The following is a 27852-nucleotide window of genomic DNA, read 5'->3' on the forward strand; positions in this document are numbered from 1 at the left end:
AAGGTGTAAGAAAGAAAGGCCAACATGAATATGGTGTTACAGATACAGAAAAAGGCGTGAAGCCATCCACACACAGACCTAACCGAATGTTCCTTGGTTCACTATCAAAATCTGGATATGTCCTATCAAAGTGCTTCCAAGCTTCTCCATCTAAAGGATGACACATAACACCAGGTGGTCTTCTATTTTCAAAGTGTCATCTCAAATGAGGAGAAGAACTCATCGATACATATAACCTTTTTAACCTATATATAAGAGGTAAATAATGCATCGCCTTGATAGCGACCATATTCACGCTGGAAAGCTTCTTGAAATGAGGCTTTTCGCAAAATTTACAACTGTCTAAAGTTACATTATCTTTATAATATAACATGCAACCATCTTCACAACAATCAATTTTCATTGACGAAAGTCCTAACTTAGAAACCAATCTCTTAGCGTTATAGAAATCACCAGGTAAGTTGATATTAGGGTCAACTAGTTTACTCATAATGTCAATGAAAGAGTCCATGGCTGCTTGAGAAATATTCCAATCAGATTTTATACTTAGTAATCTAACTGCAACAGACAGCTTAGAGTGCAGACTTCCTTCATGTAGTGGACGACTAGCTTCCTCTAACTGTTTATAAAAATATTTTGTGTCATCATTAGGGATTTGTTCTACATTTTCATTGGGCTCACCCTCGAAGTGCATCACAAAAGCATCTGTAACCATATCATGAATTCTAGAATCACGATTTGTATTCTCCACCAACCTACTACTTTCACCAACAACCATGTTATGAAATATCCCACGGCTACCATCGATCTCTCCATGATTAGTCCGCACAAAGTAATTCTCTATAAACCCCTTCTATAAAGATGAAGCTTAACTTCCTCCGATTTTTCAAACTTCATACAGTCGTACCTAACACAAGGGCACCTAATTACTTCTTCACTTTGTTATGGTGGAAGTGACATTGCATGTCTAATAAAGTAATCAACCCCTTCTACAAAATCCTCCTGCAATCCCTGCCAATTAGGATACTTCCTATTGTATATCCAAGTACGATGTTCCATCTATACAAATAAAACAAGAACAAATTAATTTAGTTAATTCATATCATAATCTTTTTTTTAGTTAATTCATATCCTAAAATTTTAATTTATAAACTAAAAGTCCAATTCATATCCTAAAAGTTTAATTCATATCCTAAAAGTTCAATTCATATCCTAAAATTTCAATATATAAACTAAAAGTTCAATTCATATCCAAAAAGTTCAATTCCTAAACTAAAAATTCAATTCATATCCAAAAGTTCCAATACATATCCAAAAGGTCCAATTCATAAACTAAAAGTTCAACTATAAATCCTAAAAGTTCAGTTCATATCCTAAAATATCAATTTATAAACTAAAAGTTCAATTTATAAAATAGTTTGATCCAATACATAACCTAAAAGTTCAATTCATATCCTAAAATTTAAATTTATAAACTAAAAATTCAATTCATAAACTAAAAGTTCAATTTATATCCAAAAGTTCAATTCATAAACTAAAAATTTAATTCATATCAAAAGGTCCAATTCATATCCAAAAGGTCCAACTCATAAACTAAAAGTTCAATTCATATCCTAAAATTTCAATTTATAAACTAAAAGTTTAATTTATAACTAAAAGTCCAATTCATATCCTAAAAGTTCAATTCATATCCCAAAAGTTCAATTCATATCCTAAAATTTTAATTTATAAACTAAAAGTTCAATTCATATCCAAAAAGTTCAATTCATAAAATAAAAATTCAATTCATATCCAAAAGGTCCAATTCATAAACTAAAAGTTCAACTACAAATGTTAAACCCTAGATTTTAACTAAACTATTCAAGACTATACAAAGTATAATTCAAACCTAACTAAACTATTCAAGACTAATTAAACTAATTAGTTAATAAAATTAATTAACAAAACTAATTAAAACAAGACCTAAACCCTAGTCCTCAATAAAATACAATGTTCAAAGAATTTAAACAATAAAATACAATGTTCAAATAATTGAAACAAAAACTAGAAATAACAAAGAAATGGGTTGTAATTCAAACCTAAAATTTTTAGGTGGAGAAGGAGAGGGGCGACAGTCAGTGGCAGTGGCAGCGACACCTCCGGTTCCGGCGACGACTATGGGTGGTGGCTACACGGGGTGGGGAATGAGATTTGTGTGAGGGAAATAGAGAAGGCGAGGGGAAGGTATTGAGGGAGGAATTAGGAAAATTTTGGGGAAGAAAATAAGGAAAATTGGGGGAAACCCGTATTTCATTCTGAATTTTAGAATTACCGACCAACGTTGGTCGGTAATTTGGTTGGTACATTTATAGACTTGTGAAGATCCTAATTAGTATATATAATTTATCATCAATATATCTGTTTACAAATTGATTCATCGACTTATAACTTATTTAGATGCATCATTGAATATTAAAAACAAAACGTTTGACCTATATCTATATCTATATAGATAAGGGTCGGGTTCTTTTAGGGATTGATAGACGTGTGAAGATCCTTATTAGTATATATAATTTATCATCAAAAATATCTGTTTGTAAATTGATTCATCGACTTATAACTTACTTAGATGCATCGTTGAATATTAAATACAACACGCTTTGTTGTACTACTTTAACTACATATATAGCATGTTATAGTATATGTTAGTGTATTCATCCCTTGTATTACAATAACGAATTTCATTTATATTATTTAGATAGTAAATATCAAAGTAATTTTTAATTTTGACCAATGTTGACCTAATAACTGACCAACTTTGGTCGGTTATTTTCCAGAAGTTAAAGTATAGCAATCAAAGTTGGTTGGTAAATGCTTCGCCTGTATTAATCGCCCAACTTTGGTCCGTAATTTTAAATAAGATTTCTGTCACGACCCTAAACCCGAACTCGGTCATGATGACGCCTCTCGTGAAGACAAGGCCAGCCGACACTTACCCATTTCAGTTTAAGCAATTAAACAGTAAGAATTAATTCTAAAACATGATAAATAATCCAAAAGTAAGCAGTTAATAGTACAGTTGTGGAAGATAAACCCAACACAGCCCGATACCAGGGTGTCACTAGTCATGAGCATCTAACAATACGCTACAAGTCTGAAATGCCTACTAAACGATTACAGAACAACTGATAAAGAGATAGAAATGAGATAAAGGGGGAGAAGTGCGGGGCTGCGGACACCAAGCCACTACCTCGTGGACTCTGAAGTCAGTCGGGAGCTCTCAACTCGCGCTAGCAGGATCAACAATGCCTAAATCAGCACATGGGGTGCAAGGAGTAAAATGAGTACTCCAACTCAGTGAGTAATAATCATAAATAAACGAATGAGAGATATGAAACACGTAAGGCACATTACAGGCTATAATGAAGCAGTAAAAACTAGTAAAATAGTGAAGCAGTAAAGATGCGTAAAATTACCGAGTTCAGTTTAAAGTTCATAAAATGCCTTTTTCAACAATTGAAGCAATAAAATGACAGGCAAATAGGAAAATAAACACATAAAGGATCGCCCATCGGGCACAATATCAACAATTCCACCCCTTGGGCAATATCTCAGAACAATACCAGCCCCTCGGGCTATATCTCACATCACAATGTGTACCCGTCCTCACTGGGGGTGTAGACTCCTGGAGGGTCCCCTTACGGCCCAAGCGAAATATCAAGCCATATCGTGGCATCATCACTAGGCTCTCGACCTCATATCAACAAGCCACCTCGTGGCGTACCTATCTCAGGCCCCCAGCCTCATAATCATAATCAATGTATCACCGCTGCGGCGTACAGCCCGACCCAAAAGTATCCTCACAACACAGGCCCTCGGCCTTACACAGTCAAAATCACATAAGCCACTCGGGCAACAGTAAAACATAGTGCTCAGCCCAAAATATCATTTAAAATGTCATTTAAGTATTAAAGCAGAGTAAACATGGCTGAGTTATGAACAACAGTAGAATATAGCATGACTGAGTTCAAGTATAAAGCCAATATAGTGAGTAAATATCAATAAAAATCCCCTAAGGGTTCAAATAGTTGGCACGAGGTCCAAATATGGCATTCCTCCCAAAACATAATGATAGCAAATAGATTTTAGTCAAATACGCGGTAAAATAGTCATTCGGGACGGACTAAGTCACAATCCCCAATAGTGCACGACCCCACACTCGTCATCAAGCATGTGCGTCACCTCAATAGAGCACAACGATGTGCAATCCAGGGTTTCATACACTGAGGACATCATTTACAATCATTACTCACCTCAATCCGGTCCAAACTCTAGCCCACGATGCCTTTGTACCTCGAATCGGCCTCCACTCACGTCGAATCTATCCAAAATCACAGCCACGATGTCAAAATATGCTAAGGGAACGAAGCCCAATCGAAAATAATCAATTTACAACACAAATCCCGAAATTACCAAAACCCAACCCCCGGGCCCACGTCTTAGATTCCTTATCACTCCTCGAGTTCATTTATACCAAAAGCATCAAAATCCAACCACAAATGACCCCTCAAATCCCAAATTTCAGGTCTCCAGTTTCAAGCCCTAATTCTTCAATTTTAGGCTTAAATTCCATGATTAATTAGGTAGATTTCCCATTAGAATCGAGTTTTAAGTCCATGAATCTTACATCCAAGTGATTCCCCTTGAATCCCTCTTCAATCCTATTCAAAAAGCTCAAAAATGATCAACAATGGAAGAAATAAACCCCAAAATCGCGGACAAGAAGACTATTTAAACCTTCTTCCCAGGCCTGAAATCCTTCTTCACGAACGTGGTCAATGCCTCACGTTCGCGAAGCACAATTCAACTTTGACCAAATTTTCCTCTTTCGCGATTGCGGCCTTCCCATCGCGAATGCGATGCTCAATCCCTCAGCCCTTCGCAAACGTAGAGCCTTCCTCGCGAACGCGAAGGCTAAAATTCCAACCTTGACCAGCTAACCCTTCGCAAACGTGAGGGCCTACTCGCAAACGCAAAGGGCATTTTCTCTGCAACACTGATCAGCAATTTCTACAATTCCAAACATCATGAAATGGTCCGATTGACCACCCGAAACTCACTCGAGGTCCCCGGGACGTCAACCAAACATGCCAACATATCCCATAACCTCATTAAAATTTGTTCCAACCTTCGGGACACTCAAAACAACAACAAAACACCAAATTCGCATCGGATTCAAGCCTAAGAATTCCAAAATCTTCTAAATTACGCTTTTGATCAAAAACCCAAACAAACCACGTCCGAATTACCTAAAGTTTTGCACACACATCCCAAATGGCACAACGGAACTGCTACAGCTCCCGGAATTCCATTCTTAACCCTATATCAAAATCTCACCTATCAACTAGAAATCGCCAAAAATCCAATTTCACCAATTCAAGCCTAAATCTATTCCGGACCTCCAGACCTCATTCCAATCACGCTCCTAATTCCCAAATTACCTTTCGAAGCTATCTGAACGATCGGAACTCACATCCGAGCCCTCTAGCACATAAGTCAATATCCGGTTGACTTTTCCAACTTAAGCTTCCTCAAAAGAGACTAAGCATCTCAAACCTTACCAAATCCTTTCTGAACCCATGCCAACCAACCCGATGCCATATAGAACCAATAGACAAAGCTATAAGAAGCAAAAATGGGGGAAACAGAGCACTAACTCATGAAACAATTGCAAAATAACTGCTGGCTCCACATCATAAGTCAAATCACCGTCCAACTGAATCATGCTGAAATCTAGAACATGAGATGGATCTCTAATATACTTTCGGAGCATAGAAACATGAAATAACAGATGCACACTCGACAAGATGGGTGGAAAAGCAAGCTAATAAGCCACCTCCCCAATCCTCCAAAGCACCTCAAAAGGCCCAATGAACCGAGGACTCAATTTACCCTTCTTTCCAAACCTCATAAAACCCTTCATGGGCGAAACCTTCAATAGAGCCTTCTCGCCAACCATTTAGGACACATCTCGAACCTTCCTATCAGCATAACTCTTTTGCCTTGACTGCGCTTTACGAAGCCTCTCCTGAATTACCTTCACCTTTTCTAAAGCATCCTGAACCAAGTCTGTCCCCAACAGCCTAGCCTCACCCAGCTCAAACCAACCAACTAGAGATCTACACCGCCTCCCATACAAAGCCTCACATGGAGCCATCTGAATACTCGACTGGTAGCTGTTGTTATAAGAAAACTCTTCAATCAGTAGAAACTGATCCCATGACCCTCCAAAATTAATGACACAAGAATGCAACATGTCCTCCAATATCTGAATAGTGCGCTCGGACTGTCCATCCGTCTGAGGGTGAAAAGTTGTACTCAACTCAACCTAAGTACCCAACTCTTGCTGCACAAACCTCTAAAACTGCAAAGTAAACTGAGTGCCCCTATCTGAAATGATGGAAGCTGGGACACTATGCAAACGAACAATCTCCCGGATATAGATCTCTGCCAACCACTCTGAAGAGTAGGTAGTACACACAGGAATGAAGTGTGCGAACTTGGTCAGCCGATCCACAATCACCCAAATAGCATCGAACTTCTTCAAAGTCCGTGCAAGTCCAACTACAAAGTCCATAGTGATCCGCTCCCACTTCCACTCTGGAATATCCATCCGCTAAAGCAAGCCACCCGGTCTCTGATGCTCATATTTTACCTGCTGACAGTTGAGACACCGAGCTACCAATCCCACAATGTCTTTCTTCATTCTCCTCCACCAATAGTGATGCCTCAAATCCTGATACATCTTCGTGGAGCCCGGATGAATAGAATACCGCGAGTTGTGGGCCTCCTCCAGAATCAACTCCCGAAGCCCATCCACATTGGGCACACATATCCAGCCCTACATCCTCAATACCCCATCATCACCAATGGTCACATCTCTATCATCATCATGTTGAACTCTATCTTGAGGACAATCAAATGCGGATAATCATAACGGCGCTCCCTGATGCAGTCATATAAGGAAGACAGTGAAACCACACAAGCCATTACCCGGTTGGGCTCCAAAATATCCAACCTCACGAACCGATTGGCCAAGGTTTTAACATCAAGTGCAAAAGGTCTCTCCCCGTCACTCCCCAACTGGAATATATGCCAAACTCCCCATACTCACTGCCTTTCGGCTCAAAACATTGGCCACCAAATTGGCCTTTCCCCGATGGTACAATATAGTGATATCATAATCCTTTAGCAAGTCTAACCACCTCCGCTGCCTCAAATTAAGATCCTTCTGCTTGAACAAGTGCTGGAAACTACGATGATCAGTATACACCTCACAAGACACACCATACAAGTAATGCCTGCAAATCTTCAACGCGTGAACTATGGCAGCCAACTCCAAATTATGAACGGGGTAGTTCTTCTCATGGCGCTTCAACTAACGAGAAGCATAAGAAATAACTCTACCCTCCTGCATCAACACACAACCAATACCAACTCTCGAAGTATCACAATACACGGTATATGAACCTGAAGTTTATGGCAAAACTAACACTAGAGCTATGGTCAAGGATGTCTTGAGCTTTTGAAAGCTCTCTTCACACTCATCCGACCATACAAATAAAGCACCCTTCTGAGTTAACTTGGTCAAGGGTGATGCGATAGATGAGAATCCCTGAACAAACCGGTGATAATAACCCGCCAAACCAAGGAAGCTGTGAATCTCTATGGCTGAGGATGGTCTGGGCCAACTCTGAACCACCTCTATCTTCTTCAGATCAACCTGAATAACCTCACTAGACACCACGTGCCCTAAGAAAGCCACTAAACTAAGCCAAAACACACACTTGGAGAATTTTTCATAAAGCTTCTCCTCCCTCAATCTCTGCCACACAACTCTAAAATGTTCCTCGTGCTCCTCCTGACTGTGCGAATACACCAGAATATCATTAATGAACACTATGACAAATGAGTCGAGATAAGGCCGGAACATGCTGTTCATCAAATGCATGAATGTTGCTGGGGCATTGGTCAGCCCAAAAGACATCACTAAAAACACATAATGACCATAGCGGGTCCTGAAAGCTATCTTAACAATATCCGAGTCCCTGATCTTCAACTGGTGATAACCCAAACGAAGATCAATCATGGAGAACACCCTCACTCCCTGAAGCTGGTCGAATAAATCATTAATGCGAGGCAAAGGATACTTGTTCTTAACTGTTACTTTGTTCAATTGCCTATAATCAATGCACATCCTCATAGTGCCATCCTTCTTCTTCACAAATAGGACCGGCGCACCCCAAGGTGACACACTAGGCCAAATGAACCCCTTATCCAGGAGTTCCTAAAGCTGCTCTTTTAACTCCTTCAACTCCGCTGGTGCAATACGATACGGTAGGATAGAAATGGGCTGAGTGCCCGGTACCAGGTCAATACCAAAATCAATATCCCTATCTGGTGGCATGCCCAACAGGTCTGCAGGAAACACATCAAGAAAATTCCTCACAACTGGAATAGAATCAATACTGGGAGTCTCAGCACCGACATCCCACACAAAGTCTAGATATGAAAGACAACCCTTCCCAACCATACGCTGGGCCTTCAAGAATGAGATCACTCTACTAGGAACATAATCAGTCACACCTCGCCACTAAATCTGTGGCACACCCAGTATAGCCAATGTGAATGTCTTGGCATGACAATCCAGGATAGCACAACACAGATATAGCCAATCCATGCCCAAAATGACATCGAAATACACCATACACAATAATAAAAGATCCACACGGGTCTCTAGACCCCCAATCGTCACCACATACGACCGGCACACACGGTCTACAACAACAGTATCGCCTACCGGGGTAGTTAAATAAACAGGTAAAGCAAGAGACTTATGGGGCATACCTAAATAACAAGAAAAGTATGATGACACATAAGAAAAGGTGGAACTAGGATCAAATAATACAGAAGCATCTTTGTGGCAGACTGAAACAATACCTTTAACAACACCATCTGAAGCAATGGCATCAGGTCTAGCTGGAAGTGCATAGAAACGGTCCTGACCGCCACCTGATCACCCTCCCCCTATCTGACAGCCTTTAGCTGACTGACCTCCACCCTTGCTGGCTGGGTGGGTGATGATGAAGTAGCTGGCACTAAAGACGATGGCGGACGCCTCTGTTGAGATGAACTCGCAAGACGACGAGGGCACTGCCTCCATATATGATCCATCTCACCACACTCATAACAACTCCCGGGTGCTGGAGAAGGGGACTAAAGGGAACCCCTCACACAGGAGTGACTAGCAGATGCACCTCGCATAGAAGAGCCCTAAACTGATGGAGCACAGGATGAACTCTAAGCTAGAAGGGAACTAAGTGATCACTGGCCCTGATGAGAACTGTGAGAACCATGACCCGATGGTTCCCCACGATAACCTGGGCGAGCTGGCGGAGCATGCCTGAATGGACGACATCTACCGTGCTGAAACTGACCTCTAGAAGGAGCACCACTATAGCGACCAAATCCTCGAGGCCTCTTGGCCTCCCTCTCCTCTCGCTCCTGTCGACAAACAGACTCAATCTCATGAGCAATATCCACAAACTCCTCGAAAGTAGCACCAGTCACCCTCTCCCTGGTCATGAGAATACGAAGTTAATAAGTGAGCCATCAACAAACCTCATAATCCTCTCTCTATTTGTCGAAACCAACCAAATAGCATGACGAGCTAACTCGGAGAACCTCATCTGATATTGCATCACAGTCATCTCTCCCTGATGCAACAACTCAAACTGCCTGCGCAGATCCTCACTACGAGATTGCGGCACATACTTTTCCAGAAAGAGAACGGAGAACTACTGCCAGGTAAGGGGTGCAACACCAATAGGCCTATGCCTCTCAAAAGCCTCCCACCAAATGAAGGCAGCTCTAGAAAAATGATAAGTAGTGAAAGCAACCCCGCTGGTCTCCAGATACCCGCTGTACAAAGCATCCTCTAACACTTATCCAAGAAACCCTGGGCATCCTCACCCTCTGCACCACTGAAGGTCGGAGGCTGAAGTCTACCAAACCTCTCCAACCTATGCTGCTCGTCCTCTAGCATGGCAGGAACTACATAGTCCTGAGCAGTTGTAACTGGCTGGGCTACATGTGCCTCCGGTGTCTGAAGTCCCTGCACGACCTACTCAAGTGTGCGAGCGGCTGGAGTATGATTGCCTCCCCCGCCTTGAGAAGTAGCTGCAGCTGTAATGGCTGAGACCGCTTGAGCTAGGCCAGTGCAAACTGATAGAATCTGAGCCAACGCCTCCTAAAGACTTGGAATCACAATAGGCACAACTGGTGCCTGAGCTGGTGCTGCTGCAGCGTCCACAACTGGGACCTAATCCTGAATTGGGGCGGCTGGTGGATCTGCAGGTGCTACCCTAGCTGCTCTGCCCCTACCACGACCGTGTCCTCGGCCTCTAGTGGCCACAGCTAATGGTATTGGTGGTCGTCCATCCTGACCGGTAGCGCGCATCCTCACTATCTGTGAGAGAATAGAATGACAGAAGTTTAGTACTCGGATCTACAATTCGCACAACAAGAATTTTAAGAATATGAAGTTTTTCCTAAAGGTTCTGCATCCTCTCGAGAATAAATACAGACATCTCCATACCGATCCGTGAGACTCTACTAAACCTGCTCATGACTCGTGAAACCTATGTATCCTAGGCTCTGATACCAACTTGTCATGACCTTAAACCTAGACTCGGTCGTGATGGCGTCTCTCGTGAAGACAAGGCCAACCGACACTTACCCATTTTAGTTTAAGCAATTAAACAATAAGAATTAAGTCCAAAACATCATAAATAATCCAAAAGTAAGCAGTTAACAGTACAGTTGCGGAAGATAAACCCAATATAGCTTGATACTAGGGTGTCACTAGTCATGAGCATCTAATAATACGCTATAAGTCTGAAATTCCTACTAAACTATTACAGAACAACTGATAAATAGATATAAATGAAATAAAGAGGAAGAAACGCGGAGCTGCGGATGCCAAGCAACTACCTCATGGACTCCGAAGTCTGCCTGGAGCTCTCAACTCGCGCTAGCAAGATTAACAATGCCTGAATCTGCACACGGGAACAGGGAGTAAAGTGAGTACTCCAACTCAGTGAGTAATAATCATAAATAAACGACTGAGAGACATGAGAACATGTAAGGCACATTATAGGCTATAATGAAGCAGTAAAAACTAGTAAAATAGTGAAGCAGTAAAGATGCATAAAATTACCGAGTTCAGTTTAAAGTTCATAAATGCCTTTTTCAACAATTGAAGCAATAAAATGACAGGCAAAATAGATAAATAAACACATAAAGGATCGCCCCTCGGGCACAATATCAACAATTTTGCCCCTGGGGCAATATCTCAGACCATTACCAGCCCCTGGGGCTATATCTCACATCACAATGGGTACCCGTGCTCACTGGGGATATGCAGACTCCTGGAGGGGCCCCGTACGGCCCAAGCGCAATATCAAGCCATCTCGTGGCATCATCACTAGGCTCTTGGCCTCATATCAACAAGCCACCTCGTGGCGTACATATCTCAAGCCCTCGGCCTCATAATCATAATCAGTGTATCACCACTACGGCGTGCAGCCCGACCAAAAGTATCCTCACAACACAAGCCCTCGACCTTACTCAGTCAAAATCACACAGGCCATATGGGAAACATTAAAACATAGTGCTCAGCCCAAAATATCATTTAAAAATATCATTAAAGTGTTAAAGTAGAGTAAATATGGCTGAGTTATGAACAACAGTAGAATCTAGCATGACTGAGTTCAAGTATAAAGCCAAAATAGTGAGGAAATATCAATAAAAATCCCCTAGGGTTCAAATAGTTGGCACAAGGCCCAAATATGGCATTATGACAAAAATATGATGATATCAAATAGATTTCAGTCAAATACACGGTAAAATAGTCATTCGGGACGGACTAAGTCACAATCCCCAATAGTGCACGACCCCACTCTCGTCATCAAGCGTGTGTGTCACCTCAATATAGCACAACGATGTGCAATCCGGGGTTTCATACCCTCAGGACATCATTTACAATCATTACTCACCTCAATCCGGTCCAAACTCCAGCCCACGATGCCTTTGCCGCTCGAATCAGCCTCCACTCAAGTCGAATCTATCTAAAATCAGAACCTCGACGTCAAAATATGCTAAGGGATCGAAGCCCAAGAAAAATAATCAATTTACAACACAAATCCCGAAATTACCAAAACCCGACCCCTTGGACAACGTCTCGGATTCCGATAAAATTCACATAAATGGATTCCTTATCACTCCCCGAGTTCATTCATACCAAAAGCTTCAAAATCCAACCACAAATGACCCTTCAAATCCCAAATTCTAGGATTCCAATTTCAAGCCCTAGTTCTTCAATTTTAGGCTTAAATTCCATGATTAATTAGTTAGATTTCACATTAGAATCGAATTTTAAGTCCATGAATCTTACCTCCAAGTGATTCCCCTTTAATCCCTCTTTAATCCTTTTCAAAAAGCTCCAAAAACGATCAACAATGGAAGAAATAAACCCCAAAATCGCGGACAAGATGACTATTTAAACCTTCTGCCCAGGCCTGAAATCCTTCTTCGCGAACCCGGTCAACGCCTCGCATTCGCGAAGCACAATTCAACTTTGACCAAATTTTCCTCTTTCGCGATACCTTCCCATCCCGAACGCGATGCTTTCCTCAGACCACTCTCCGCGATCGAGCCCCTTCACTAGCAAACGCGATGAGCAACTTGACCTCGAACCCAGCTGACCACTTTCCTCTATGCTATCGTGGAGCTCCACTCACGAACGCGATGCTCAATACCTCAGCCCTTCGCGAACGCAGACCCTTCCTTGTGAACGCAAAGGCTAAAATTCCAGCCTTCACCAGCTAACCCTTCGCGAACGTGAGGGCCTACTCGCGAACGCGAATGCCATTTTCTCTGCAACGCTGATCAGGAATTTCTGCAATTCCAAACATCATGAAATGGTCCGATTGACCACCCGAAACTCACTTGAGGCCCCCAGGACCTAACAAAACATGCCAACATATCCCATAACCTTATTCAAACTTTTTCCAACCTACGAGACGCTCAAAACAACACCAAAATACCAAATTCGCATTGGATTCAAGCCTGAGAATTCCAAAATCTTCTAAATTATGCTTTTGATAAAAACCCCAACCAAACCACGTCCGAATGACCTAAAATTTTGCACACACATCCCAAATGACACAACGGAACTACTGCAACTCCCGGAATTCCATTCTGACCCCTATATCAAAATCTCACCTATCAATCAGAAATCGCCAGAAATCCAATTTCGCCAATTCAAGCCTAAATCTTCTCTGGACCTCCAAAAATCATTCCGATCAGGCTCCTAAGTCCCAAATTACCTTCCGAAGCTATCTGAACCATCGTAACTCACATCTGAGCCCTCTAACACATAAGTCAACATTCAATTGACTTTTCCAACTTAAGCTTCCTCAAAAGAGACTAAGTGTCTCAAACCTTACCAAATCCTTTCCAAACCCGAGCCAACCAACCCGATCACATATAGAACCGCTAGATAATGTAATAAGAAGCAGAAATGGGGGAAATAAAGCGGTAACTCATGAGACGATTGGTCGGGCCATCACAATTTCTTAATATTTTATAAAATATTTTAAATAATAATATAACTATTAAAATTTTATAACTGGGTCCCAGATTACCGACCAACTTTGGTTGGTAATTTATTTAAAATAAATACAAAATATTTTTCTCCCCGTTTTCGACCAACTTTGGTCGCTTTTTTGGACGACCAACTTTGGTCGCAAAATTTTGATCGCTAATTACCGGATTTATAGAAGTGTTAGAAGAGGTTATTGTCACCACCCTAAACCCAGACCCGGTCGTGATGATGCCTATCGTGAAACAAGGTCAGTCGACACAAACACCGAATCCATTTTTAACAATTATAATAATTTAACTTAAAACATTAACAGATGATAAATCCCCCAAAATAAAGTGAAATAGAACAACACGGAAATAAACACAGCCCGACATCGGGGTGTCACTAGTCATGATCATCTAACATAATTCTAAGAGTATGGAAAAGGACTACCTAGTCTATTACAGAATCCAGTACAAGGGAAAATAAAGATAGAAGGGAGAAACACTAGGCTGCAAACGCCGAGCTGCTACCTAGTGAACTCCTAATAGCCCGCTGGAAGCAATCAGCACTCGCTAGCAGGACCCGAGGCTCCTGTATCTGCACACAGGGTGCAGGGAGAAATATGAGTACACTAAATCAGTGAGTAATAAAAGTAAAGGCAGTTGAGCGATAAGAAAATACGTAAAACACAGCAATATGTTACAAAGAGGCAGTATAAAATCAATACAATGCAATTGAACAGTGAAAACTTGTAAAAAAAATACCTTAGTTCAGTAAGAACCTCTTTAAAACATCTTTTAACAGTTAAACAAGTGAATGAAAAGTAGTGAGAAAAGATAAACACATAAAATCAGCCTATCGGGCACAATATCAACAGAAATTAGCCCCTCGGGCAATAACCTGGAACAACATCAGCTCCTCGGGCTATATCACATATCACACTGGGTACCCGTGCTCACTGGGTGTGTATAGACTCTTGGAGGGGCCCCTTATGGCCTAAGCGCAATATCAAGCCATCTCGTGGCATAATCAATAGGCTATCAGCCTCAAATCAAGCCACCTTGTGGCGTACAACTCAGGCCCTCGACCTCATAATCATGAATCGGCTCAGAGCTGCTGCAGCACGCAGCCCGATCCCATAATAACCTCATAACACAAGCTCTCAGCCATGCTCAGTCAGAAATCTCTAAAAGCCACTTAGGCATAGTAAATTATGATGCTACACTCAAAATATCATTTAAGATGTCAAAACAGAGTAAACATGGTTGAGTTATAAAAATAGTAGAATATAGCATGAGTGAGTACAAGTATGAAGTCAAAACAGTGAGGAATAGCTGTAGAAATCCCCTAAGGGTCCAAAACAGTTGGCACGAGGCCCAAATATGGCATTCCGCCCAAAACATGATGATAGCAAATAGTTTTCAATCAAATACGCAGTAAAATAGTCATTCGGGATGGATTAAGTCACAATCCCCAATGGTGCACAACTCTACGCTCGTCATCTAGCGTGTGCGTCACCTCAAAATAGCACAACGATGTGAAATCTGGGGTTTTATACCCTTAGGACAACATTTACAATCATTACTCACCTAAATCCAGTCCAAACTCTAGCCCGTGATACCTTTGCCCATCGAATCGGCCTCCAGATGCTCCAAATCTAATCAAAATCAGTGCAGAACCATCAAAACATGCTAAGGGAACAAAGCTCACTCGATAGTAATCAAATTACAACACAAATCCCGAAATTGGCCAAACCCGACCCTTGGGCCCACATCTCGGAATTCGATAAAAATTACATCAATAGACTCCTTATTACTCTCCGAGTTCATTCATATCAAAAGCACCAAAATCTAACCATAAATGATCCCTCAAATCCTTAATTTTAGGTCTCTAATTACAAGCCCTAGTTTTTAAAAATTCAGGCTTAAATTCTTTAAATTCCATGATTAATTAGGTACAAATAATATTAGGATTGAGTATTAAGTCCATAAATCTTACCTCCAAGTGTTCCCCCTTGATTCCCTCTTCAATCTTCTTCAAAAAGCTTCAAAATTGCCCAAAAATGGAGGAACTTAGACCCAAAATCGCGGAATTGGTCTTTTAAAACATTCTGCCCAGCACTTAAGAATCCTTCATCCCGAACACGGTCAACGCCTCGCGTTCGCAAAATATAACCTGGCGTTGACCACTTATTCCTTCTTCGCGAATGCGACACCCTGTACGCGAATGCAAAGTCTCAGCTTCACAACCCATCGCGAACGCGGCTTCCCTCTCGCGAACGTGTAGCTCACTGACCCCAACCCTTGGCGAACGTGAAGGCCAAACCTCCAGCCTCTCATCCTAACCTTTCGCGAATGTGAGGGCCCACTCTCGATCGTGAAGGCCAAAAGTCTGCAACACTCACAACAGATTTTCTGCAATTTTTCTCAACTTGAAATGATCCATTCAACCACCCGAAACTCATATGAGGCCCTCGGGACCTCAATCAAACACACCAACATATCCCATAACATCATTCAAACTTGATCTAACCTTCGGAACGCTCAAAACAACATCAAAACACCAAATTTGCATCGGATTCAAGCCTAAGAATTCCAAAATCTTCCAAATTCCGCTTCTGATCAAAAAATATATCAAACCACGTCCGAATGAGATATAATTTTGCACACACATCCCAAGTAACCCAAGGACCTACTATAACTCTTGGAATTCCATTCCGACCCCTATATAAAAATCTCACCTACCAAACGAAAAACGCCAAAATTTCAATTTCGCCAATTCAAGCCTAAACCTACTCTGTACCTCTAAAACACATTCCGATCACGCTCCTAAGTTCCAAATCATCTCCCAAAGCTATCCGAATCATCGAAATTCACATCCGATCCCTTTATCACATAAGTAAACATCCGGGTGACTTTTCCAACTTAAGCTTACTCAAGAGAGACTAAGTGTCTCAAACCTTACCAAAACCTCTATGAACCCGAGCCAATCAACCTGATAACACAAAATACAGCTTAACAAGGCAATAAGAAGCAAAAATGGGGGAAATGGAGCGTTAACTCATGAAACGACTTACATTTCTCATGTTTAAAGCGCCTAATGTAATGAGACGGATCGAGTTGTTAAAAAGTTGTAGGAAGAAAATAATGGCATGGACAGTAACGACACTCTGAAAGCTTAGATTGTGATCTAATACAACAAGAAAGTATATTACTATGTATGAACTACAAGAGAAGTAACTAGGTTTTGAATGACCAGAGGAGAGGTCCCACAAATTGTTAGTTACTGAATAAATTAAACTACATAATGAATTTTTCTTTAAAATGAAACACTTGAAAAAGGTATACAAAATATAAGAATAAAGTGTCTTTCAATCATCCATTAGGTTGTCACCTAATAGAAAATGACCAAGAGTCATTTGGCTAAGGAGTGGCTTGCTGCCACGTGGGGGTGGGAGAATTTTTTTAATCATTATCCGACTTATTAGTTAGTTAGATAATGTCCCGTTACCTGATAATTAACCAATTACCCGCATAATTAAGAATTATCTCAAATTACTTAAGTTCTACTTATTTTTAATACACTTTATACACCGTACTATTACGGTCTTGTAGTACCATGTAAAATAAATTCATACATTATTAGTTCATTAAAATATTCATGTAAAAATACATATATTTTCTCAATTTCTAATTTTTCTAATCTCATTTAAAGAGTACAAATTTGCGTACACTTAATTCTTAAAATGATAAAAAAGGATAACCTTCTTTTCTTGTGAAAAATAATAATTCATATCTTTACAATAAAGAAAATCTCATTAACTTTTCTCATATTATTTGTGTAATTTAAAATATATTCGAAAGTAGTAATATTAATAACTATATAAAATCTTATTTTTTTCAGACCATTTTTTTCGAGACAAAAATGTTCCACTCAAAATACCATATCAAATATATATATAACAGTATCAATTTTGTTAAACTTACGGGGTGTAACAAGGTCATACTGATCGAGTACATACCCGAGAAAAAGGTATACCTAGGAACGTGGTTAACCCCCGAACTCAGGAAAAAACTCATTCAATTTCTTATCGATAATATGGATTTTTTTGCTTGGTCCCATTTAGACATGATAGGGATCCACCAAAAATAACAACACACCGGCTGAGACTCGACTCAAAGTTCAAACCAGTAAAGCAAAAAAGGACGCCCCAGTCCGAGGTTAAGCATGCATTCATAAAAGATGAGGTAACTAAACTTCTTAAAATAGGGTCTATTCGGGAGGAAAAATACCCTGAATGGTTAGCCAACGTAGTTGTAGTCCCTAAAAAGGGGAACAAACTTAGAATGTGCGTATATTATAAGGATTTAAACAAGGCATGCCATAAAGACTCTTTTCCACTGCCTAACATCGATCGCATGATTGATGCCACAGTCGGCCACGAGACCCTTATTTTTCTCGATGCCTACTCCGGGTACAATCAAATTCAGATGAACCCGGAGGACCAGGAGAAGACCTCGTTTATCACTAAGTTTGGAACGTACTATTACAATGTAATGCCCTTTGGGCTAAAAATGCTGGAGCTACATACCAACGCTTAGTTAACAGAATGTTTGAGGAACATATAGGTAAATCAATGGAAGTTTACATTGACGATATGTTGGTTAAGTCCCTACGCGCAGAGGACTATTTAACTCATTTGTAGGAAGCATTCAAAATATTGAGGAAGTACAACATGAAGATTAACCCAGAAAAATGTCCCTTCAGCGTCGGTTCGGGCAAGTTCCTCGGCATCATGGTATCAAATCGAAGGATCGAAATTAATCCCAAAAAGATCAACGCCATCAAAGATATCACTATTATAGATAGTGTGAAATTCGTACAAAGGTTAATAGAACGGACAATCGCCTTGGGTCGATTCATTTTGAGGTCATCGGATTGAAGCCACGGGTTCTTTTCCTTACTCAAAAAGAAAAAGGATTTCGCATGGATCCTGGAATGCCAGCAATCATTGGAGGAATTGAAGCGATATTTATCAAGCATACCTCTGTTTCACACTTCGAAGAAAGATAAAAAGTTTTACTTATATTTGGTAGTGTTCGAGATAGCAGTAAGTGAGGTATTAGTTTGAGGAGAGCAAGGTACATTGTTCCCTGTCTATTATTGTCACGACCCAAGTACGTCCTCCGAGAACTGTCGTGATGGCACCTAGTCTCTATGACTAGGTAAGCCTAACAAATTGCGGAAAAGAAATCAACAGAATAAAACTAGTCAAACTATAGAAAAATGTCTAAATGAAGCATTTAAGATGCCGCTCGGCATATACAATACAACTCTCAAACTGGAACTACATTTCCCAAAACCCGAAATCTCATGAAATCACAAGCTATTGGATAACTACAAGTGTCTAACTCCGGAATGTCTAAACAAAAGTAAATACAGAAGGGCTGATACTATAAGAGAGAATGGAAAGGGACTCCTCAGTCTGTGTACGCGACAGATATACCTTGAAGTATCTGGAGAATCACTTTGCCTCAAGGGTAGTAGGGCTGAGTCGAAGTACCTGGATCTGCATATGAAAAACATGTGCAGAAAGGGCATGAGTATACCACAGCGGTACTCAGTAAGTGCCAAGCCTAACCTCGGTCAGGTAGTGACAAGGAAAGTTAGGGCCCTAATACAAGGTATAACAGTATAGAATAAGACATCATAATTAAGTACAATAGTAAGAAGTAACACATGAGAGAAAGAACAACAACAACTACCACAGAGACAAATAATCACAGAAGGAATACAGCTCAACACAGATATAACAACTGGGGATCTCCCAGGATACCGTCCTGTAGTTCCAAATATAAATATCTAGTGGATCTCCCGGGTGCCGTCCCATAGTCCAACTCATAATGTGCGGGGATCTCCCGGAATACCGATCCGTAGTCCCAAATATAAATGTCCAGTGGATCTCCCGGGTGTCGTCCCGTAGTCCAACTCATAGTGCGCGGAGATCTCCCGGAATACCGATCCGTAGACCCAAATATAAATACTCTGTACTGGGGGAATCTATTGGGTGCAGTCTCATAGTTTCAATATAAAAGTGCAGGGGGATCTCCCAGAATACCGATCCGTAGTCCCAAAGTAAACATGCAGGGGGGATTTCCTGGGATACTGTCTCGTAGTCCCAAAGTAAACATACAGCAACAACACAAAGAATACACAATTCAATTCAAATTCCATACTAAGGTAAAATAGTTATTTCTAGCCTAGCATGCGACACATAATCCAAATAAGGCAGTTTGACCAAGTAAAGCAATTAAGTCAATGAAACATGCTTCCCTAAGCTAACAACATGCTTAAATTACAAGTAGTATAAACAGGAAAGGAAACACGATTATAGTTACTTAATGAAAACTGGATTTTTAACAATTAGCATAAGTACACACTCGTCACCTCACCTACAAGGCATGTCAAATATCAATAATACCAAATCCTAAGGGGAGTTTCCCCCACACAAGGTTAGGCAAGCCACTTACCTCGAACCGACTCAAAATCAACTCGCAAGCACACTCTTGCCACGAGTACTCGACTCCAAATGGCCCATATCTATTCAATTCAATTTTTATAATGTAAATAGAACTTCAAGTAACTGATTCCACTATTTAATTCTAAGCTAATATGCAAAATTAGGAAAAATGACCAAAATACCCCCCCCCCCCAGGGTTCATATGTCGGAATCAGGTAAAATTTACAAATTCAAATTCCTCACACTCTTACGAGTTCAGTCATACCAAAAGTACCAAAATCGGACCTCAAATGGTCCATCAAATCACCACTCAAAGCTCTCCAATTAACCAAGCCCTAACCCTCAATTTACCATTGATTTTCATTCAAATTTCATGCTTACAATGATAAATATCACCACAATAACAAGTTTAGGAACCAATGACCTTACCTCAATGAATCCCTCTGAAAATCTCCCTTGAAATGGCTCCCAAAAGCTTCACCCCGAATGAAATATTGAGAAAAAATGGCCAAAAATCGCGAAGGGTGAAATATATACCTTCTGACCTAGGGATTCCGCACCTGCGGTCATTTCCCGCTTCTGCGGTCTAACCTACCGCACTTGTGGTTTTCACTTAAAGGTCTGGGATCGCACTTGCGGTCACTCTCTCGCACCTGCTCCATCGCAGATGCGTCCAGATGTCCGCTTCTGCGGCTCCGCCTGACTCACCTCTTGGCTGCTTCTGCGGGAGTCGCACCTGCTGCCTCCCGACCGCATATGTGGTTATGACAACAACCATAAACTTTAGCTACCAAACTCAACTCCAAACCTCTCATTAACCATCCAAAATCATCTTGAGGCCCCCAGACCTCAACCAAAAGCACGAACAAGTCATATACCACTATCCAAACTTCTACCAATCCTCAAAACACCTAAAACAACATCGAAACATCGAATTAACCACTGATTCAAGCTTTAGAACTCCAAAAACTCTCAAATTATGCTTTTGATAAAAACGTCTATCAAACCTCATCCTAATGACCTGAATATTTGCAAACACGTCACATTTAACACTACGGAGCTACTCCAACTTCCGGAATTCCATTCCGACCCCGATATCAAAATCTCACTATCGAATCGGAAACTTAAAAAATTCAACTTTCGGCATTTCAAGCCTAAATAAGCTACGGACCTCCAAAACACAATCCGAACACGCCCCTAAGCCCGAAATCACTCAACGGAGCTAACGGTACCAACAAAATTCTATTCCGAGGCCATCTTCACACTACGATCCAAATTCTAAAACTTAAACTCTCAAAAAGGGACTAAGTGTCCCAAAGCTCTTCGAAACTCCAAATAAATCCTTCCGGCAACTCACAATAGCGGAAATAAACATGGGGAATGCAGTTAATAGGGGATCGGGTTGTTAATTCTTAAAACGACCGGCTGGGTCATTACAATTATGTTAGTCGGACTTTAGGAGATGCTGAAACCATATACCAACACTTTAGGGTCCAGACTTGGCATCGTAGATTGTGTGACTTCTAGGTTGACTAATAATGAAGCTGAGTATGAGGCCATGATTGGAGGTCTCGAACTAGCTAAAAGCTTGGGGTCAGAAGTTATTGAAGCCAAGTGCAATTCTCTGTTGGTGGTGAACCAAGTAAACAAAAGTTTCGAAGTCCGAGAGGAAAGGATGCAAAGATATTTGGACAAGCTACAGGTAACCTTGCACCGCTTCAAGGAGTGGAATCCAAATCATGTGCCTCGAGAACAAAACAGTGAGGCTGATGCACTTGCTAATTTGGGGTCATCAGTTGAAGAAGATAATATTATCTCGGAGACCGTCGTCTAATTATCGAGATCTATGGTCGAGGAAGGTCATGCCGAGATAAATTCTACAAGTTTGACTTGGGATTGGAGGAATAAGTATATCGAATATTTGAAAAATGGAAAGCTCCCATCGTATCATAAAGAGTCAAGGGCTCTACGAACAAAGGTTGCTAGGTTCACATTGGATGAATATGGAACATTGTACAGGAGGACGTTCGATGGACCATTGGCAGTATGTTTAGGGTCGGGGGACAACGATTATGTTCTATGAGAAATCCACGAAGGCATTTGTGGGAATCACTATGGTGCAGAGTCTTTGATTCACAAAAATTATTAGAGCAGGGTATTACTGAGATAGCATAGGAAAAGACACTAAGGAGTTTGTTAAAAAGTGTGATAAATGTCAAAGGTTTGCACCGATGATTCATCAGCCCGGAGAGCAACTTCACTCAGTCCTGTCCTCATGGCCTTTCATGAAATAGGGAATGGACATCGTCGGCCCTCCAACAATGGCCCCAGATAAAGATAAATTCATTTAGTTTATGACTGACTACCTCTCTAAATGGGTGGAAGCACGGGCGTTCGAGAAGGTCAGAGAAAAAGAAGTTATTGACTTCATCTGGGACCACATCGTATGTCTATTCGGAATACCTGTCGAAGTTGAATGTGACAACGGGAAGCAATTCGTCGCAATAAGGTAACAGAGTTCCTCGAGGCACAAAAAATAAAGAGGATCTTATCAACACCATACCACTCGAGCGGGAACGGACAGGCCGAATCAACAAACAAAACTATCATTCAAAACTTAAAGAAAAGGTTGAGTGACACAAAAGGAAAATGGAGAGAAGTTCTACCCAAGGTTGTTTGGGCATATCGAACAACATCGAAGTCCAGCACTGGGGAAACACCATTCTCTTTATTATACGGCTCCGAGGCCTTGATTCCAGTCGAGGTCAAGGAACCCAGCACCAGATTTCGACATGTATCGGAGGAATCAAATCACGAAGCTATGAATACTAGCCTCGAGCTATTAGATGAAAAACGAGAAGCTAGACTTGTTCGGATGGCCACGCAAAAACAAAGTCACACTCAATACTCGAGACCCGAATGAAGAGAAACTAGGACCGAATTGGGAAGGACCGTACCGAGTCATCAGAGTTGTCGGTAAAGGATCTACAAACTTGGCACGATGGAAGGCGAATAATTGCCGAATAATTGGAATGTATCACCACTTAAATGATATTGCTGCTAAGGTATGATCTTCTCCTTTTTCCATTTAAATTTAAAACTAACTCATTACAGGTGTTCGATCGAAGACGTCGAGAGAACCTTTCTACACGAAGACCTTAGGTTTTAAAGCACGCATTGCACTCTTTTTCCCTTAGATCGGGTTTTATCCCAAATGGGGTTTTCCGGTGAGGTTTTGAACGAGGCAACAACTATGTGCTACCTAAGGAGAATTTAACAGTATCAAAGGCTTCTTTTCAATCAATCTCGAATACTAGGGGGCATCACCCTCGGAGGTTATATTTTCGAGGAAAATACTTCACGCCAAAGAGGGCGTCGATTAGAGAACTTTGTAATGGGCCAAATGGTCAGATGAATCATGTCTATATAGAATAGTCGAGCCCCGATGACAAAACATGTATGCATGTATCAATTATTCAAAAAATCATTCTTTCTATATCGAAACACTTTGTGTCTCAAAAAAAATTGCTACTATGCGAACTCCATACTTGTGATTCTATGAGAAACGGCTCAAGGGCCAAATTTCAAATAGACCTCGAATACTCGGAAACTGTCATCGACAGTAAACACATTCGAATATCTAAACTCAAATTTATAAGACCTTAAAGAGGCATCCCTCAACTCAAAGGCCAAGGTCATAATACTCGGGGACTAACCTTTCGGACAAGTTTGAAAGGTTATCGTGAAACAAGTCCAAGAGATACACCCGAAGGCTACGGCCATATTAAAGGCTACGATTATATTAAAGACTACGGTCATATAAAAAGTCTATGGCCAAAATAATGTGGCTCGGAGACGTCCGACTTCCGCCATAAGTTAAAGGCCTTCAAATACTTTAAAAAACATGTTAAATAAGGCTACCCTCGGCTAAGCAAATAAAAGGGCTTCGATAAAATCAGCCCTCGAATAATTTAAAGGCTTTGATAATATCAACCTTTGAAAAATCCTCAAGAGGTATTAAATTATCTTAACTCAAACGAGTTAAGAACAAAATTGGGTTCTGATGAATTGAACCCTCGAAAAACCCAACGGGTACAAAAAATACATGCTAAGTCATAATGAAATTTTCACTAAGTCTTTTAGCCGAAAAGATGGAAAAATTATAGCCGCTTTAGAGGCCAAATTGGCCCAACTTAAAGAGCCTAAGGGCCAATATAAAAGAGCCTAAGGGCAGATTTAGTAAGCCTAAAAGGTCGATACATTTAGAGTTCGAGATCTTGTTCTCACTCAACTCGGACCTAAGGGTCTCATCATCCCGAGCTCACATCAAATCACCTTAAGCATAGCTCGAGGATTCGTCAAAAAACCTTAAGAAGTATTCCATTATAAGTTCAAAGATCACCTATTTATTATTATTACAAAAACTAAGGGTTTCTTCTAATGCTCGCTTGATCATTGAAGTTATAACATCAAAAAATTTCACAAAACAAAGACAAAGTAGAATTCAAAACAAATTGATAATGGAGCGAAAAGGAATTTCTTATATTCATAAAGGGTATTTATAGTGACCACAATGGGCCTTACAAAAAAACAAAAAACAAAAGAACCTAATCTACTTTGGGAGCTACATCCTTGGGAGCCGCATCATCGGGAGACACATCTTTGAGAATCACATCTTCGGGAACCTCCTCCTCGGGGACTTCATCCTCATCGTCTCCGCTCTCGGAGCCACTAGCAGAATCTTCATCATCAAAGAGTAAAGAGGCAGCCTTATCCTCCAAAGTTTTTGCCTTTTCAATATCAACTGAGAGGTCAAAGCCACGAGCATGCACCTCCTCGAAAGTTTCTCTCTGGGATTGTCGCCTTGTTACACCCCATGTTTTCGTACATAAGAGTACCTCGTAAGTCAATTGATGTAAGTTCAGAAATGAAATCATCTTGAAAAAATTTATAAAGTAAGTTAATCATGTTACCGTGGAAGTAAATAATATTTAATATCATGAATAACAAGTACCAAGATGGTTGGAAGGCTTAGAAGCTAAACGAATTGAAGGAGATAAGTTTTGTCGAAAGTCGACAAGTTTGGTGTTACACCTTGTGCGTCCTAAGGTAATGTATAATAAATATGAGACTTTTTAATCATGATTTAATGAGTTTAAAGTCATAATATGACTATATATGAAGTTTGGACAGGGAAAAATTGGATATAAGTTACGGAAACATCGAGTTAAGATTTGCCTTATAACGAGCTGTATTGAGAAATTAAATTCGTATGCTTTACAGTGTCATTTTGAGACATATATCATACCAAGATGAAGTTATTAGAACCTAGTTTCCAACGGTCTAAACCATTTATTCATACGACATAGGGGTAGATAAATATGGATTTTTAAACTAGGGTCACCAAGTCACGTTGCCGCACTTCGGAGAAATTGGCAGGTTTATAGATCACGTTGCGACGCAGTTTTATTCCAGTATATTGAGAGTTACATGGAGATATTTATATGGAATTAAATCTCTATGTGTCTAGTTTCCAAAGCTGCAAACCGTTTGTAAATAGATATTTGAGTAGAGAGATACAACTATCCGAAGTGGCACCGCTCAAGCTGCCAAGCAGGCAGCTTACCCACCTACTTGGAGAATTGAGGTGGTGGGCTTATAAGTTGTCTTTATCCATTATATTTCGTCAATATCCAGAAATCAATTACTGTAAAACACTCTCAAATTCTCCAAGAACTTGTCCAAGATTCCAAGAACTAAAATCAAGAGAAATCAACTCAAATCCTCGTCAAAGGTGTTAAAGATTACAAGAGAATACTTCTATGATGTTGCGGTGTGATTGAGGGCTATTGTGAGATAAGTTGAGATGGGGTTTCTAGTTTTCGCTATTGTCCAAGGTATGTATGACATCTTCTTGATTGTGCCTAAGGTTAATCGTGTGTTGGTTATGTTGTTTGAGTGAAAAACCATAAGATGCACTTGAAGGAACATGGGATACAGTTGTCTTTTTGGTTGGACTGTTTTGTGGTTAAAATTATGGTTTGTGGTGGCAAAATATTGTGAGAAATAATTTAATAATGTTTTTGGCTTCTGTTGTTAAGCTTTCCTAGGTGTTAATTAAGTTGATTGAAGAAGAAAAGATGAAAAACAAGTGATTGACGATAAAAATTAAGGTGCTAGATGTATGGGGCTGTTTTGGAAAGCATTTTATGGAGGTTTTAAACTAGAAATAATATGGTACATATAAGTATGATGCTCTAAATGTTGTAGACTTATTTATGGAATAAGATTTGGATTCAATTTATATCTTGTTATGAGTAAAAGAAACGAGCTTGCCGCTCAATATGATTGTTATGATAATCGGAGAAACTCATTGAATTATATTGTTGTTATTGCTAGTGTTGGTTATAGTTGTTGTTGTTGGGTTTTTGATGACCCTTAGTGGTCTTTAGGATGTATTAAAAATAGGGGAGTTGCTGCCCGATTTTCCTTAAGTCATGCGACCAACCAAATCTGATGGTACGATATTATATGTTAACGACAATATTATTTCACTTGTTGTAGATGTAAGAAGTTGTGTTGAGCTAGGTTGAGTAATAAGGAAGATGTCATACAGGTATGTTAAGGCTATCTCTTCTTTCCTTTTGGCATGATCCATACGATACAAACAAAATGAATAAATGCACAACTTCCATAAATGACTATATTCATAGAAGTATTAGTGGTGCCTATATTCTTGAATCACCATATTTCTTATTATTCTATTGCCTGTTTATGGGTCTCAGAAAATACGTAAATTGATAAAGTTGTTTCATGATATTAATCAGAGGTATAATGGTCTTATGACGTTCCGAGAGATTTTGTTGACGTACTTCTCATGCATCGCATTCATTTATACATATACATTGACCCATGACCAGATGACGTTATATATACGTATATATGTATATATATGTGTATGGGATATGGGAAAATGTTACGGCATTATATATGCACCACCACTTCATCAGCTGGTATACGTTAATGATTTGCCAACAGTGGCCGAGATGATATGATGGGATGCCTTCAGAGGCTTGATGATGTTATGAACACATGTACCTATGCACGATATGACATTCATACGCATATTCATGAAACTATAAGTATTTCATTATTTACAAAGTTATCCAGACTTACAGGTTGAGTCATTTACTCTATATTTCTTCCATGTCTGTTATGTACTTATTTATGTGCCTTACATACTCGGTACATTATTCGTACTGATGTCCCTTTTTCCTGGAGACGTTGCGGTTCATGCCCGCAGGTCCTGATAGATAGGTCAAGAGCCCTCTAAGCAAGCTATCAACTTAGTAGAAGATGTTGGTGCGCTCCGTTTGCTTCAGAGTTGCTTGTTTGGTTAGTATGATTTAGACGTGTATTGTTAGGTATGGAGATACTCTATCCAGACCTTTATGAAAATTATGTATTCTTAGAGGCTTGTAGACAGATGTCATGTACGTAAAAGATTGTATGGCCTTGTCGGCCTATGTTCAATACACGAGTGATTATTTTAGTCTTACAGACCCGTACTTCATATGTATAAGTTTGTATTCCCTCATGCTTTACTCCGGTTCATTTACCTATGATAGAATAATATGAAAGATAC

The sequence above is a fragment of the Nicotiana sylvestris genome, chromosome 8 (assembly GCF_000393655.2).
Source record: "Nicotiana sylvestris chromosome 8, ASM39365v2, whole genome shotgun sequence".
In the NCBI taxonomy this organism is placed as follows: Eukaryota; Viridiplantae; Streptophyta; class Magnoliopsida; order Solanales; family Solanaceae; genus Nicotiana; species Nicotiana sylvestris.